General features: G+C 35.3%; 1 pseudogene; it reads right to left on the bottom strand.

Annotated features, from left to right (window-relative positions):
* Positions 1 to 11,401: 11,401 nt before the first annotated feature.
* On the bottom strand, positions 11,402 to 14,858 carry LOC137396655 (golgin subfamily A member 6-like protein 7; annotated as a pseudogene).
* Positions 14,859 to 17,701: the final 2,843 nt, after the last annotated feature.

The following is a 17,701-nucleotide window of genomic DNA, read 5'->3' as shown; positions in this document are numbered from 1 at the left end:
CTCATAGTAAATATCTAATGCAAACACTCCCTGGTAAAAGTCATCAAAATTTTATATACGTGTTTATGCTGTACATATTACAATTTAGAAACAAAATAATATATTAACTTTAGTAACTATAGTTACCTACTTGAGTATAGCTACCTACCTACAAGTGATTTTTACTAAGTGACTTACTGAAAATCAAAAACCTCATTCATGATGATACTTTTTGTCTTTTTGTAAAATATTGACTTATTAAAATAATCTCTCAAACATTTTCCTTTTGAGTAATTGATTTAACCTTCAGGTTCAAGTAGTTTTCCTTTCTATTGCTGGTTGCCAGAAATCGCTCTGTAACGGTTTTGTATTCCTTAGATTCAGCAGGTACATCAACTTTAATTTTTCCAGCAGCTAATGCCTCTTTGTCCCAAATGCTTGGCACTCCGAATGATACATCTGTATAAGTATATGCATGCACGTACATACATCTGTATAAGTATATGCATGTACGTACATACATCTGTATAAGTATATGCATGTACGTACTGTCTTATTGTACTAATAGAGTCATGAAGTACATATAACTAGAAACTCCACTGTCATACAGCCTCCGACCAAAGTGATATTGGAAAAAAGAAAGGGTACTGATGGTTGAGAAATGCAATATTAGCAGCCAAATAGGATAACTGCAATGGTAGCTGTAATGTATTGGGCGTGGGTGTTATTATATACAACAAATAGCAATAATGAAAGAAAACGATTATATGTTTATATCTCTCCTCCTGCAAAAAGAGAAATGCAATATTTGCCAATATTAGAAGTAAAATGCACTGATATTATTAGAATAACCAATGTTATTAATATAGTAATAATATAAAACCAATGCTCAATTTGTTTTACATTTCAAAACGGCATAGCTAACAATATCACAAAGTTGTGATATTTATATAGATTTTTAGAAAATCTGTACTACGTAGTCATTGTTCTGAAGTCATTTAAACTTATAATTAATTATTGTAATAATCTCATAAAAACGTTAAAAAATATCATCGTCATTTGCTTTACACTGCGTTGGACATCAGTTAGAATGCGAAAGTATTCAAATGTGTCGGCAAATGAAGATGAAAAAATTGAAATCGGCAAAAAGGAAACGATTTCTGTACTCTTATGTTAATTGCCGAAACCTTCGGCAATTCGACAATGCTATAGACTGGTGAAAAGTGCACGTTATTTTTTCGTGAAATGCGCAATACTTTATCGTTCTATTATCTGTCGCTCGGCGTTTCAATTTCCGGTCTTAACTTTTATTAAACCAAGCTTTTCAAGCGTTTTGTGGCGATTTTCATCCAAATTAATCTGTCTATTTGTGTATAATCTGATTAGATGGGTTAGTTTTATGAATTTGTGGTAACCCTTCAAGGGCTTGAAAACATATTTAAATAGGTTTAAATGTGTTTTGTATCGCTATTATACTTTAACGACTTTACAAAACAATGCTTAAATTTGTTGATGAAATTTCTTGACGAGGGTTCGCCTCGTTGTTGATGAATAATTTCCGTAAGTTGTGTGCACATGCATTTATCATAAAAACTCTCACACTTCGCTCCGCTCGTTTGGTCATGGGAATAAACTAATTCATTTCTTGGTGTAGCTGAAATAACATTAAAATTTTTTTGAATTTTACTAAAAAAAATAAAGAATTATGGTATAGAGACTACAAACAAGTTTATGCTTATAAAGCAACTAAGCATTTGAGATATGTAGTTTAGCAATGAAGCATTATAATAAACAACATGCCACTGTTAGGAAATTTTCCAATATTTTTACATCTTTCAAAATTTTTCTTAAAGTTTTTAAATTTCTCAAAAAGACTGCATTGCTGTAAAAGTTTCATTTTTCATTTTCAATAATATATTTTTTGAGTAGTTTTTTGTAATAAAATTAACTAGTTCACTAGACAAAAACAACAGAAAAGCGAAAAGGTTAATACTTCATTTCTGACACAGTAACTATCCCAACTAAAAGAATCATGCTCACTTGATGCGAAACATATAATTTTAAGTTTTCTTTCAATATATTGACTGAATAAATAGTTTAAATGTTAAATGTTTGCTTAAGTATTAAGTGTTTGCTTAATCTATTAAATCACCTCGAATATTCTGAATAATTGGTAAGTTTTCTTCGTTTTTTTCTTTTTTTGATGATTCAGCAACAGACATTTTGCTATTTTTTTGTTTTGTCTTCTAAATTTTAGCACAAAATGCAATTGGTGTTCTTTTGTCAATTTTATTCACTTCTGAAAAAAATGATGTCATTATTACTTGTGCACAGTTCAATTGTAGCAAATTGATTAAAAACAAATATATCACTTGGTTTCCACTGAACTCTTACAAAAATGTTATCTCCTAAAGTAAATATAACTTAAATTTACACTAGATATTAAAAATATATCTATAATACAACAATGTCAAACTTTGAAGTTCAGATATTATTGTTCTGAGTTCCAGAACAGCTACTCGCATTTATATAAAGCTTACTATAAGCTTGAAATAAAGCTTACTAGGATTACTGTTTGTGGAAAAGGCTGCTTTTAGATTTGACATGCAAATCTAAATATGATTGGATGTTGAAGTAATGGTGTGGTAGGAATGGTTTATTGTTTTGATTAGTCAAACAACCACTGACCACTGCAAGACTAAATAGAATCAGATTGTCTGTTACGCAGACAATCTGATGATTGTCTGCGTAACAGACATGAAACTAATAGTAATGAAGTTGTTTTTTATCTAAGGTTTTACACGAATAAATTTTATATATATATATATATATATACATATATATATGTATATATATATATATATATTTATATATATATACATATATATATATACATTTATATATATATATACTAATATATCTAGTAGACATCTTCTGACTAAAAAGGTGCTCAATGCCATAACGGCAGTGCATATTGAATAATTTAAAAGAAGAAAAGAATTTTGACTATTATATTTGCACTACTAATATATTATATTATATATTATAAGATCACTACCTAGCTTGTATGTTCCTACGTATATATAAGCTTTTGAGCATAAATGAATGTCACCTGATGAGTGTTTTTATAACACGAAACTATTAGTAGTGTAAACATAATAGTCAAAATTCTTATCTTCTTTTAAATGATTCTATATATATAATATATATATATACCGAAAGCCATTACTGAATACAAGAAACGCCTTCGGCAGGTCTTACGGAGCCAGCTCAATGCCAAGAACCAAGTCATGGCAATAAATACCTACGCACTGCCAGTAATAAGATATCCAGCAGGCATAATAAAGTGGACTGAGGAAGCCATCAAAGAAACAGATATAGGAACTCGTAAACTGCTGACCATGCATGGAGCACACCACCCAAAATCTGATACTACTAGATTGTATCTCGATAGGAAAGATGGCAGTAGGGGACTCAAAAATGTACAGCAGACAGTGAAAGAGGAGCAAAGCATCAAAGCATATGCAGCCTCTATGGCCATCTCAGATAAGTTGCTAGCTGAATTTCAATTGGCTGCTCTTACAATGGACCTACGCCCTGATGATGAGGAAATTGACTGGCACACGAAACCTCTTCATAGTGCTTACCACCAACAAATGTCTAAGGTTGGCGATCTTCACCAGACATATATGTGGCTGAACAAAGGAAAACTAACGGCCAATACAGAGTCGCTAATCATGGCAGCCCAGGAGCAAGAGCTTCCAACAAGGCAACCCCAAACAAAAATCTATCACACTAGAGACGATCCTAGATGCAGACTGTGCAAATATGCACCTGAGACCATCCAACTCATCATCAGTGGATGCAAGCAACTAGCAGGAAATGCATACACTGAGCGGCATAATCATGTCGCAGGTGTTGTGTATAGAAGTCTATGTGATGAGTATGGTCTTATTAAACCACAACACTGGTGGGAAGCTCCTAGTAAGGTCAATGAAAATGACTGCGCTAAGATCCTCTGGGACTTCTACATCCGAACTGACAAGCATGTCCTAGCAAACCAACCAGATATAGTGGTGATAGACAAGAAAAACAAGAGGGCTATTATAATAGATATAGCAGTACCCAATGACTACAATATAGCCAGCAAAGAAAAAGAAAAGGTAGAGAAATATCTCCCTCTTGGAGAAGAGATGGAAAAACACTGGAATGTAAGAACAACTGTAATCCCAGTAGTCATTGGGGCACTGGGCGCAATAACACCGGCGCATAAAATGTGGCTTGCCCAAATACCAACAGCAATCAACTCAGGTGAATTGCAGAAAAGTGTCCTATTGGGAACAGCTAAGATCTTGAGGCGAGTGCTCAAACTCCCAGGTCTCTGGAAGGAGACCCGGGTTAGAGCAGAATTTACCACCCATATTGGGTATTTGGGGTGAGGAAACAATTTGTTTTATATACATATATATATATATATCTATATATATATATGTATAAATATAGATATATATATATATATATATATATGTATATATCTTCATAGAGATGAAGATATATATTGACTTCACTTCACGTATATAGTGAATTGACTTCACTTCACACTAGAACGGCTAAACAGATAGAATGCCTTATAGAAGAAGGCGACCATCCGGAATGGTGACCAAAGGACGAACTGTACTTCTGATAAAAGATCCAAAGCAGGGGCCGATTCCCAAGAAGTATCGACCAATAACATGCTTGCACACCACCTGGAAACTGCTCTCAGGAATAGTTGCAGACAAACTGGAAGAGCACATGAGTCACTATATGACCAGTGCGCAGAAAGGAATTGGGCGCAACACCCGAGGAGACAAACATCAGTTACTGGTGGATCGGGCGGTCTGTCAAGACAGCGGGAGAAGGCATACTAATCTTGCCATGGCTTGGATTGACTACGAAAAGGCCTATGACTCAATTCCCCATAGTTGGATACTTGAGTGTCTCAGAATGTAAAATGTCCACCCTGCTCTTGTGGCATTCATCAAGATGTCAATGCCCAAATGGAAGACGGAACTGGAGGCTAATGGCAAAAAGCTGGCAAGTGTAAAAATTAAGCGAGGCATCTATCAAGGTGACTCCTTATCACCGCTGCTCTTTTGCATATGCCTAAGCCCTCTAAGCAATATGCTGGAAAAGACTCACTATGGATACCAGTTTGAGAGTGGCACCGAAATAAACCACATCTTCTACATGGATGACATCAGGCTGTACGCTAACAAAGAAAGAGACATTGATTCGCTAATATACCTCACTCAGGTATACAGCAAGGATATCAGAATGACCTTCGGTATTGGGAAATGTGGAAAGCTAATTCTTAAAAAAAACCATTCTATGCTCACAGATGGCCTAAGAAAGCCAAATGGTACCATCAAAGATATAGAAAAAGGGTACAAGTACTTGGGAATTATGCAAAGCAACATCAACCGCGAAGCCGAGGTACGTCACAAAGCCATTACCAAATACAAGAAACGCCTTCGGCAGACTGTGCAAAGATGCACCTGAGACCATCCAACACATCATCAGTGAATGCAAGCAGCTAGCAGGAAAGGCATACACTGAGCGACATAATCATGTAGCAGGTGTTGTGTATAGAAGTCTATGTGACGAGTATGGCCTTAATAAACCACAACACTGGTGGGAAACTCCTGGTAAGGTCAATGAAAATGATTGAGCTAAGATCCTCTGGGACTTCCACATCCAGACTGACAAGCATCTCCTAGCAAACCAACCAAATATAGTGGTGGTGGACAAGGAAAACAAGAGAGCTACTATAGTAGATATAGCAGTACCCAATGACTACAATATAGACAGCGAAAAAAAGAAAAGGTAGAGAAGTATCTCTCTCTTGGAGAAGAGATTGAAAAATGCTGGGATGTAAGAACAACTGTAATCCCAGTAGTCATTGGGGCACTGGGCGCAATAACACCAGCACAAAAAATGTGGCTTGCCCAAATACCAACAGAAATTAACTCAGGTGAGTTGCAGAAAAGTGCGCTATTGGGAACAGCTAAGATCTTGAGGCGAGTGCTTAAACTCCCATGTCTCTGGTAGGAGACCCGAGTTAAAGCAGAATTTACCACCCATACGGGTTAACCGGGGTGAGGAAACCATATATATATATATATATATATATATATATATATATATATATATATATATATATATATATATATATATATATATATATATATATATATATATTTGAAAAATTATTGCGAAAAAAGTAAACTTTTAGTATTTGCGTTACAAATCTGTTTCGTGCGAAGCACAGGAGGAGTGCTTCGCACGAAACAGATTTGTAACGCAAATACTAAAAGTTTACTTTTTTCGCAATAATTTTTCAAATATTTCATACTCCACTAATAATCTTTTAGGTTTTTAGTGTAGAGTTCTCTTTTTATATGCTTTTGCACTTGCTTTTAGTTAATATATATATATATATATATATATATATATATATATGTCCACTTTTATTTACTAATTCTTTGTTAAAATAGTGTGGGATGGTTCTTGAACTAGCTCACTCTGATCATAAACTAAATTTACTAATATTTTAAGCTAACTTACAAAACTTTCCATAAAATATTTGTTCAAGTCTAAATGACAGCAAATTTACTAGTAAAACTAACACTAGTTTTTATTCAAGTCAAAACTCCAAAGTTTTCAAGCATTCATCATTTATAATGTAGCAAGCTGTCACTAAATATTATAATTTATTAATATAAATTACAAGTAACTATTATTACTGTTAAAAATTGCTTTATATTAACGGCATACACAGTTAATAAGGAGCGAATGTTTATAAACTAAGCAATAAAAATCTGCCTCATACATGTTAGGTGAATGTTTATGAATAAAATCTAAGCTTTCATAAGTTGCAAGTATCTTATTTTTAGTAGGTTTATCATGTTATACTAGTACTCTGACACATTACTAGTACTGACAAATCTGACAAGCACTAGTATAAATTGTCATGTGTAATAGGTATCTTGCCAATCATTCAGCAACACAACAAGGTTTTAGAGATGTGCAGGAGGTAGCTTGCTGGGTTGTAGTCTGAATATTTGGGTTTGATTCCTGTGCAGTGTATTACTTTTTCCTAGCTCTCTTAGCGTGGTTTTGAACGGACAGGCAAAAACATTGCTCATATCATAGCAAAGATTTCATTTTTCATGCATAATGGCATTTTATAGCATGTTAAATGTGTTGTATCCTCTAAAATACTTGTATTTATTAGTATTCTAAACTGACTGCACACTGAGTACACATTGAAATGATAAAAGATATCCCACATATATAATCAGAGACTTAATAGCAAACTGGCTTTAATAGCAAAAAAGCATTAGTTTCATAAAAGCCTATTCCAAAATATAGCAAATTTACATGCTTAGCTGTTTGTGTAGTACATGTGTAATGTCCTAACACCTCCCTGCTAGCTTGAAGTTGCCCTTGGTATTTCAGCTACTTTCGAGTCGTCTTTGAGCATCTGGGATTTTCTCTGTTGTATTCATTGTTATCAGGTAATCTAGGGTTTCTACGCCGTGGTATAGGTAATTTGGGTTCTTCTACTGTTCACGGCTTGATTTTAGGTGCTTCTGTTACTGGTTGTAGATCTGGTTGACTGCTGTTAGAAGTGATAGCTATTGTTAAAGGATGGTTCTGCATCATCTGCTGATGAATATCTAGGGCAGAGCTGATCCGGATGTCTTTTCAAGGTTGGTCCTCTGGGATGAACTTTAATTACAATAGCTGCTACCCATTTAGGTTGTTGGTGTGTTGTTGACCTACAGTATAGAGTGTAGCGTGGTGTTTCAAATGTGTAACGATGTACAGTCTTGGTAGATCGTTTATTTCCCATCTGTTTGCACTGTGCCACAGAAGTTGTGCCATTTAACAGTTCACTTGGTGAGTGTCCATAAGACAAGGGTGTCTTTTTACACTGCATCACAAACTCTTGCACGGCTGTCTTTGCAAAAAGATAAGATTTCTTGACCGCTTTTTTGAAGAAATATATCAGCGTTTCTGCAGCTTCATTAGTGGCTGGATGGTATGGTGCTTCAGTAAGATGGATGATTCTTCTGTTCTTGCACCACTCTTTGAATTCTGCAGATATAAATGCTGGTCTATTATTGAAGACGATAGTAGGTAGATATCCTAAATGAGTGGAGTGCATCTCCAGTAATTTCGCAGTAGCTTTAATTAATACTGAGGTGGTAGCATGTACACATGGATACTTTTGTGGGCATCCATTAAAACTAACCAGTTTGTTCTTATGAAGTTAAATGCATGACCAATGCATACTCTGCTTTATTGTTTTTTTAGCATCATCAAAGGGTGGTTAGACAGACAATCCAAAATTAATGATCAGAATCACATCATTGCAGGAAGTGCAATGATGTGAACTATCAGCAATATTTTGATCAATTGTATGGAAATATAAAGCAATTCTAGTCAATTGCCTCATCTTATGCATGCCAAAGTTTTAAAAGTGTAAGATTTAAAGAACTTGTCTCTGTAAAGATAGAGGTATGACAACTCGTGTTCCATACAGTAGACATCGACTATTGATCGAAATAATGACATTTCCAGTTTCTTGAAGTCTTTTATAAAATAACCTTCTGTAATGGTATCAATTTGGTTGCTGCTGTTATTGTAGGCTACCTTTCCTTCAAGTATCTTATCACAGAGCTGAGTATAGAATCCTTTGCTGTCTCTTTTCTTAGAATACCAGAATTTATCGAATTTAATAAGCTTCTGATCTTTTTATAATGCAGACTGTATCAAAGTCGTGACCTTCTTTCTTCTCTTCAAAGTTGTCTGTCGGGCCAAAGGGTAAGCGGATAAGTGCATTTGTATTTTCATGGTTAGAGGTTTTCCTATATTTTACGGTGTAGTCATACTGATTCGGAGTAAGTGCCCATCTGGCTAACCTGTTTGCTACCATAGCTGATGTTGCTCTATTGCACTCGAATAGTACTAGCCAAAGTTTACGATCCCCAAGACAAATCTTTTTTCCAAAAATGAATTGGTGAAGCTTATTTAATGCATAGATAATTGAGAGAGCTTTCTTCTGAATTTGACTATACCTTCTTTTTCGTATCTGTCAATGTCTTGCTAGTATGGGAAATAGGTCTTTAACTGCAATTTTTGTGTCTGTGAAAAAGTACAGCTCTTATTCCCACTTCCAAGGCATCACAAAATCTTCTAGTGGTAGTACTGTAATCTTTCCATAGCATTTCTTTGAGTTTTTCATATGCTTTTCGCTTCTCTAGTTTCCTGTTCAATGGTTCTCTCTTTTTCATTGACTTCTGTAAAAAAAACTGCAACAGTTGAAAGGTCTGTTAAAAATTTGGGATGAAACTGTATGGATCCAAGAAATGATTTAAGACTTGTGGCATCTGTTAGTGCTGGCATCTTTCTCAGATTCTCTGCTTCAGCTCTTTTGGCTATTTCTAAGTTAGATAGCTGATGTCCTAAGTACTCTACAGGTTTCTGCACAAATAAGTATGTTTTCAGTTTACAGAGAAGTCTCTGTTTTGCAAGCACTGCTAGGTTTTACGAAGGTTACTCAGTTGATCCTCAGCTGTATCTCCGCTCCCTAAAATGTCATTCAAGTAGATTGCAACTCTTGGTAGATCTTAAATGAGTTGTTCTAGGGTTTGTTGAAAATATCGTGGTGTAAAGCTAATGTCGATAAGTAATATTTTCTGCAGTAGAACTCGTCTGTGTGTCCTAACGACTAATCTCCTCTGACTTTCTGGTGATAGTGCACTCTGATCATAAGCATCCGCCAAGTCAAAATTGGTGAAACTATGGCCTCCTTCCAGTTTTCTCATAAGATCTGGTAATAAAATTAGCCTTCTATGTGTTTCCAATTGGGGGTTGACTGTTACCGGATTATCTCCACATACTCCAAGCTTTTTCTTTTCTTGTCCTGGTAGCAGTGCTTTTCTATTAGGTGCAACTGGGATCTCACAAGTTTTGAAATGAACTGGCCCCCATAATTCTTTTGAAATTCCAGCAACATAAGCTTGTACTAGATTCATTCGAATAGTGAAAAGTACTGATGTATGCTGGCAAAATATAGACTTTGCATCTTCTTTAAAGTTTATCTTCAGCTCAAAATTTTTCAGACATCCTAATTCAGGCTTGAACAGATCAGAAAATTCTGTGGTTGGTATTTCACGCGCGGCTTGAAGATTTATATCTAGTTTGACTTGTTTAACCTCCTGTGATTGTTTTTTACACGTCAGTTCATCAACTGAGATTTCCATTTGTTGTATACCATCTCTTCCAAAAAGAACTTAGCTCAGAACAAACTTTATAAGCTTTTCATGTTAATGCACACTGACATTTGTATTAACAAGACAAACTCTAATATCTCAATAACGTCTTTAGTTGCTGACTGATATTGAATTTTGGAAGTGGGGAGCGTTGAACTTCTAATTTTTATCCAGTTGTCAAATGATAGGAAGTTATCTCCTGCTTTGGTGTTTACCTCCAAAGTCATTGGATGTACCTGTAGTTTAAGGTCCACTTGTATTTGTGTATTGGTATCAACAACTTTTACCGCCTTTACTAATTTTAGATGCTTAGCACTCTTCTGCTTCTTTTGGTAGACTACTTTTAGATGTTCTGTAAGCTTACAGAAAATACCAGTAGTATTTATGTATCTGTATTCGGTTGACTTGTGATTTGGTTTTCCACATCTGTAGCAAACTTTTTTCTTCTCAGAAGCAGCTGTAGGCTTATCAGTCGTCTTTCTTTACAACTTACACAGGGTTACTTGAACCATAAACTGTTTTTTGCCACCTTAGCTGCTTCTTCCATTTCCATAGCAATCAACAGCTCTGGTTAAAGTGAGCTATTCATTGTCAAGTTCAAAAAGAGCCTTTAAAATTGCTTCACTTCCTACTGAGCAAAGGAATCTTGTACATAAAGCTTTATCTAGAGCATCAGTAATGATAGCAGACTCACAAGTTGTAGCATCATGTGTAATTTTTGCTGTCAGTACTTGAATCGTCTCTCATAGGTTTATTTTCATATTGCTTCAGACATGATATCGTTCCCTTATAATAAATGTCCTTGTATTTTATTGAGTCATCACCATTCCTTAATATCATTAATTGACAGTTTTTTGACTTCCTTTTGGGGTTGTTGATCTAACCACTCAGTTAACTGTTTGTGAATAATTTTTTATTGACTTGTCAGAAAAATCTGTGGCGCTTCACCATCGGTGATAGAATTAGCTTCTATAAATGTCTTGAAGGGTAACAAGTAATCTGTCCATAGATTTATGTTTAGATCAAAAACAGTGAAACTAGGAGTAGCTGCTCTCCTTGCTATATTCTCCATTAATCGTGTTAATATTTTCATCAGCTATCTATTCTCTTCCTTCTGTTGTTCCGCTTTCCTTCTGTTGTTCCACCTGTTCCTTCTGTTGTTTCACCTGTTCTTTCTGCTGCTTCATATGCTTCTCTATCTGTTCCTTCTGCGGCTCCATATGCTCCTTCCGCTGCTCCTTCTGCTGTTCCAGCAGTTCCTTCCGCTGCTCTTTCTGCTGTTCCAGCAGTTCCTTCCGCTGCTCTTTTTGCCGTTTAACCTGTTTTTCCTGCTGCGCCTCCTGTTCTTTATGCTGCTCCACCTGTTCCTTCTGCTGCTCCACCTATTCCTTCTGTTGCTCCACCTGTTACTTCTGCTGCTCCACCTGTTCCTTTTGCAGCTCCATATGTTCCTTATGCTGCTCCACCTGTTCTTTTTGCTGCTCTATCTGTGCCTTTCGCTGCTCCTTCCGCTGCTTCATCTATTGCTTCAGCAGTTACTTTTGCTGCTCCAACTTTTCCTTCTGTGGCTCCGTCTGCTGTTCAAGCAGTTCCTTCTCTTGTCCCATCTGCTGCTTCAGCAGTTTCTTCTGTAGCTCCATCTGTTTTTTGCAGCGTCATTTGTTCAGTTAGTAGCTAAATCAGTTGATTGGTTGGAGTAGCCATGTTTTAATACACAATGGTAGGATAACTTTGTCTAAATGTAGAGGTAAAGCAATGAAGTTGTGTAAAAATGTACAGCTTAAATATCCTTGTCACCAATTATATGTTGTAATTTCTCAGATACTTGTACTTATTAGTATGCTGAACTGAGTGCATACTGAGCACTCACTGAAATGATTGAAAGATATCCCAATTATGTAATCAAAGACAATAACAACTTGGCTTTGATAGCAAAAAGCATTAGTTTCATGAAAGCATTTTAAAAAGCTCTACAGCAATTGCACATGCTTAGTTGTTTGTGTAGTACTATGTAATGTACTAACAACATGAGCTAAAGATATCATCGTAAATTGTGAAAATCACATGTAAAAAACACTTCCAAGCAACCTCATGCAGTAAACGGATAAAGGGAAAAAGTCTTTCTTTCCAGATGTGTTATACCATGTAATCTAATAATCTAAATAACTATAAATAGCCCTTCATTGCCAAACAAATTATTAACCTAGTTTGAATGCATAAATGCATCGGGAGAAGTTTTTTTCCCCATTTAAACACATATCTATAGTGCTCTTCTAATACAATTAGCCTGACTTTCTTGGTATATATGCACAGTTAAACTGTTAAACAGAGTAATGACATCTTTTAGGCTTTTTTCAGAAACATCTTACCCTGAAGCTTCTAATGATAAACCTTCTGATATGATCATCTGTTACTACATGTGTATTCTTGTGATTAGCTTATTAGACAAACAGCTTTTTTGTAGTTGGAATGAATATGGTTTGTATGCACTATGATGGTTTATTTCATTGTAAACAAATGATATCAAAGTTAGTGATATTAATTTCAGAAAATGACAGGGGACTTTTATTTATTCGGACAAAAAAAGTCAACTAAGTTTATTTATGACTGATGAAACTTTTTGCTTTTGGAAGCGTGAGACTTCAACAAGTTTTTTTCTGTTAAATAAAACAGTTAAAGATAAACTTGCACCCACAGTTAGTAGATTTTATTTAAAATTATTTGTATTTTTCTATCCTTTGCAAATGTTTTTGTTGCTCGAAGTGATCTGACAGCCAGAGCATAGCAAAATTAAAATCGAAAAAACTTCATATTGCGGTTTAAACACTGCGAATAAAGGATGTGTGTACTGACATCACTAGTTGGTATTATTGTTATAGTTGATCCCAAACTTTATAAGCTTTTCATGTTGATGCACACTGATATTTGTATTAACAAGACAAACTCCTAATATCTCAATCACGTCTTTAGTGGCTGACTCATATTGAATTTTGGAAATTGGTAGTGTTGAACTTCTCATTTTTATTCAGTTATCAAATAATAGGAAGCTATCTCTTGCTCCGGTATCTACTTCCAAAGTCATCGGATGTTCCGGTAAACTAAGGTTCACTTGTATCTGTGTAATGGTATCAACAACTTGTACCACCTTTACAAATTTTAGATGCTTAGCACTCTTCTCCTTCTTTTGGTAGACTACTTTTAGATGTTCTGTAAGCTTACAGAAAATACCAGTAGTATTTATGTATCTGTATTCGGTTGACTTGTGATTTGGTTTTTCACATCTGTAGCATACTTTTTTCTCCTCGGAAGCAGTTGTAGGCTTCTCAGTCATATTTTTTTACAACTTACACAGGGGTAATTGAACCAAAAACGGTTTTTTGTCACCTTAGCTGCTTTTTCCATTTTCATAGCAATCAACAGCTCTGGTTAAAGTAAGCTATTCATTGTCAAGTTTAAAAAGAGCCTTTAAAATTGCTTCATTTCTAACTGAGCAAATGAATGTTGCACGTAGAGCTTTATCTAGAGCATCAGTAATGATAGCAGACTCACAAGTTGTAGCATTATGTGTAATTCTTGCTGACAGTACTTGAATCGTCTCTCATAGGTTTATTTTCATATTGCTTCAGAAATGATATCGTTCTCTTATGATAAATGTCCTTGGATTTTATTGAGTCATTATGTATTCTTCAATATCATCCATTGACAGTTTTCTGACTTCTTTTTGGGGTTGTTTATCTAACCAATCAGTTAGCTGTTTGTGAGTAATTTTTGATTGATTTGTCAGAAAGATCTGTGTTACTTCATCATCGGTGATAGAATTAGCTTCTATAAATGTTTTAAAGGGTAACCAGCAAACTGTCCTTAGATTTATGTTTAGATCAAAAGCAGTGAAACTAGGAGTAGCTGCTCCCTTGCTTTATTCTCCATTGGTAGTGGTAATATTTTCATCAGCTATATATTCTCTTCCTTTTGTTGTTCCACCTGTTCCTTCTGCTGCTTCATACGCGGCTCCATTCGTTCTTTCTATGGCTCTGTATGTTACTTCCGCTGCTCCTTCTGCTGGTCCAGCAGTTCCTCCTGCTGCTCCTTCTGCTGTTCCACCTGTTCTTTCTGCTGTTCCACCTGCTCCTTCTGTTGTTCCACTTGTTCCTTCTGCTGCTTCATATGCTGCTTCATCTGTTCCTTCTGCAGCTCCATATGTTCTTTCCGCTGCGCCACCTGTTCCTTCTGCTGCTCCACCTGATATTTCTGCTGCTCTACATGTTCCTTATGCTGCTCCATCTGATCTTTCTGCTGCTCCACATGTTCCTTATGCTGCTCCACCTGTTCTTTCTGCTGCTCTACCTGTTTCTTCTGCCGCTCCAACTGTTCTTTCTGCTGCTTCATATATTGTTCCAGCAATTCCTTCTGCTACTCCAGCAGTTCCTTCTGCTGCTCCACCTGTTCTTTCTGCTGCTCCAGCTGTTCTTTCTGCTGCTTTATGTGTTGCTCCAGCAGTTCCTTCTGCCGCTCCATCTGTTCTTTCCGCTGCTCCATATGTTCTTTTTGCTGATTCATCTATTGTTCCATCAGTTCCTTCTGCTGCGCCAGCTGTTCGTTCTGCTACTCCTTCCGCTGCTTCACCTACTGCTTCAGCTGTTACTTTTGCTGCTCCAGCTGTTCCTTCTGTGATTCCACCTGTTCTTTCCATTGTTTTTTTCTGGTGCTGTATCTGTTGTTTCAGCAGTTACATTTTGCTGCTCCAGCTGTTCCTTCTCCTGCTCCATCTGATGCTTCAGCAGCTTCTTCTGCGGCTCAATCTATTCCTTTTGCAGCGCCATTTGTTCAGTGAGTAGCTGAATCATTTGATTGGTTAGAGTAGCCATGTTTCAATACACAACGGTAAGATAACTGTGTCTAAATGTAGAAGTAAAACAATAAAGTTGTGAAAAAATGTACAGCTTAAATATTCTCATCACCAAGTATATGTTGTATTCTCTCAGATACTTGTACTTATTAGTATGCTGGACTGAGTGCACATTGAACACACACTAAAATGATAAAAGGATATCCCAATTATATAATCAGAAATTTAAAAGCAATTTAGATTTAATAACAAAAAAACATTAGTTTCATGAAAGCATATTAAAAAACTCTATAAAAATTTTACATGCTTAGTTGTTTGTGTAGTACTATGTAATGTACTAACAACATGAGCTAAAGATATTATTGTAAATTGTCAAAATCACATGTAGAAAACACTTCCAAGGAGCTTCACGCAGTATATGGGTAAAGGGAAAAAGTCTTTTTTCCCAGAATTATTATACTATGTAATCTAATAACTAAATAACTATAAATAGCCCTAATCGCCAAAAAATTGTTAAACTAGTTTGAACGCATCAACGCATTGGGAGAAGTTTTCTTCCCCATTTAAACACATATCTATATTGCTCTTCGAATACAATTAGCCTGACTTTCCGGGTATATCTGCAGAGTTGAACAGTTAAACAGAATAATAACATCTTTTCGGCTTTTTTCAGAAACATCTTACCCTGAAGCTTCTAATGATAAATCTTCTGATATGATCATCTGTTACTACATGTATATTCTTGTGATTAGCTTATTAGACAAACAGTTTCTTTGTAGTTGGAATGAATATGGTTTGTATGCATTATGATGGTTTATTTCAGTGTAAAAAAAATGATATGAAAGTTGGTGACATTAATTTCAGAAAATGACAGAGGACTTTTATTTATTTGGACAAAAGAAGTAAACTAAGTTTATTTATGACTGATGAAACTTTTTGCTTTTGGATGCGTGAGACTTCAACAAGTTTTTTTCTGTTGAATAAAACAGTTAAAGATAAACTTGCACCCACAGTTAGTAGATTTTACAAAATGTTGCAAATGTTGCAGAATTATTTGTATTTTTCTATTCTTTGCAAATGTTTTTGTTGCTCGAAGTGATCTGACAGCTAGAGCATTGCCGTTTAAACACTCCGAATAAGGGATGGGTGTACTGACATCGCTAGTTGGTATTATTGCGAGAATTGATTTTTGCTACTGCATTCATGTTGCAGCGTTACACGTCTCTATTCTGTCGGTGCCTTTTGCCGAAATGCAACTATAGATGCCGTGATCACACTTTTGCTCAAATCTGAACGTTTTAATTGAAATCAGGTTATGTCCATTTTAATCTTGAAACATCCTGGCAGTCAGACCACTAACTTGCGGTCAAACATAAAGCAATAACAAATGATAAAACAATAAAATTACTTTTTAATAAAATCTGCTAAAATTTAGAGTAAGCTCACTTTTCAAAGATAACAAGTTGAATGAAGCTGAGAAAAAGGACTTGGTCAATACCAGAAGTTTATCGCAGTGCTGTGTCTCTACTGTTAGCTATTACTTCAGGTCTCTCCTTTCACCTTTTATTCTTACTAACTTGACTGTTAAAATGATTTATTAGTAATCTGCTCAATTTATTTACAAAAACACTTTTATAAAATAAACGCCTGATCTGTGTAATTCTAATCAAACAGAGCCTTGGCAAAAAGCCAAAATATGATAGTCGAGGCGACGTCAAGTTTCCAATCTTAATTTTACAAGCAATGAAGCGTTTGCATATTCATACCAAAGCATCTTTATGAACCTAACAAACACGACACAAAGAATTAAGTACTTAATGAGCCATTTGCACCTCCTGATGATTTTCCCACAGATAAGTGCCATGAATCTTAAAATCTTGGACAATACTTTTGCCCCCTTAGAATACCAATGGCCTATTAGGAAAGTTCAGCGATCTTTTAGAAGCACTTTCTCGCACATACCAGAAAATCTTTATTTGAATGCTACCTTTATTTGACCACCACTATAGAAGGGCTGAAAAATAAAGTGTCATTGCGTTCAAATAGAAGATTTACGGTATTGCTTTGACTCTGAATGTAAATACGTATATGAGATCACGTGACAGGTTGACCTTCTACAGCCTGAAAGGATAAGAATGCAAAACAAGATTTTTTCTTCATGAAGCCACATGGACAGCTTGCCTATAAGCATTTTTCAGATCATTTGCCTGTTACAAAAATGTTTATTAATATTTGGTGACATGTGAAGCTACATTAAACCTCAGACGAAGATATTTGTTTTGTGATTACACGTGTCTAGTCAGTTTGGTTAATGTATTTAGCAGATTTAAATAGTTTTATTACTGTCTTTGTCATTCTAGTCTTGAAATTAATATTTTAACAACAAACTTTTCACATATTTTTATTTTACATTTGGTTTTTAATTGATAAATTTTCACACAATATTTGTCACCGCACATCAAAGGCTTTTAGATTAACAAGCTCTACTTTCCAATATAATTTTATTTTGAAATTTATTAGCTCAAAAAATCAGCATCTAAAAATTATTTTAATA

The sequence above is a fragment of the Watersipora subatra genome, chromosome 5, assembly GCF_963576615.1.
Source record: "Watersipora subatra chromosome 5, tzWatSuba1.1, whole genome shotgun sequence".
NCBI lineage: Eukaryota > Metazoa > Bryozoa > Gymnolaemata > Cheilostomatida > Watersiporidae > Watersipora > Watersipora subatra.
The sequence above is the reverse complement of the archived record's forward strand: the minus strand, read 5'-3'. Positions and strand labels throughout refer to the sequence as shown.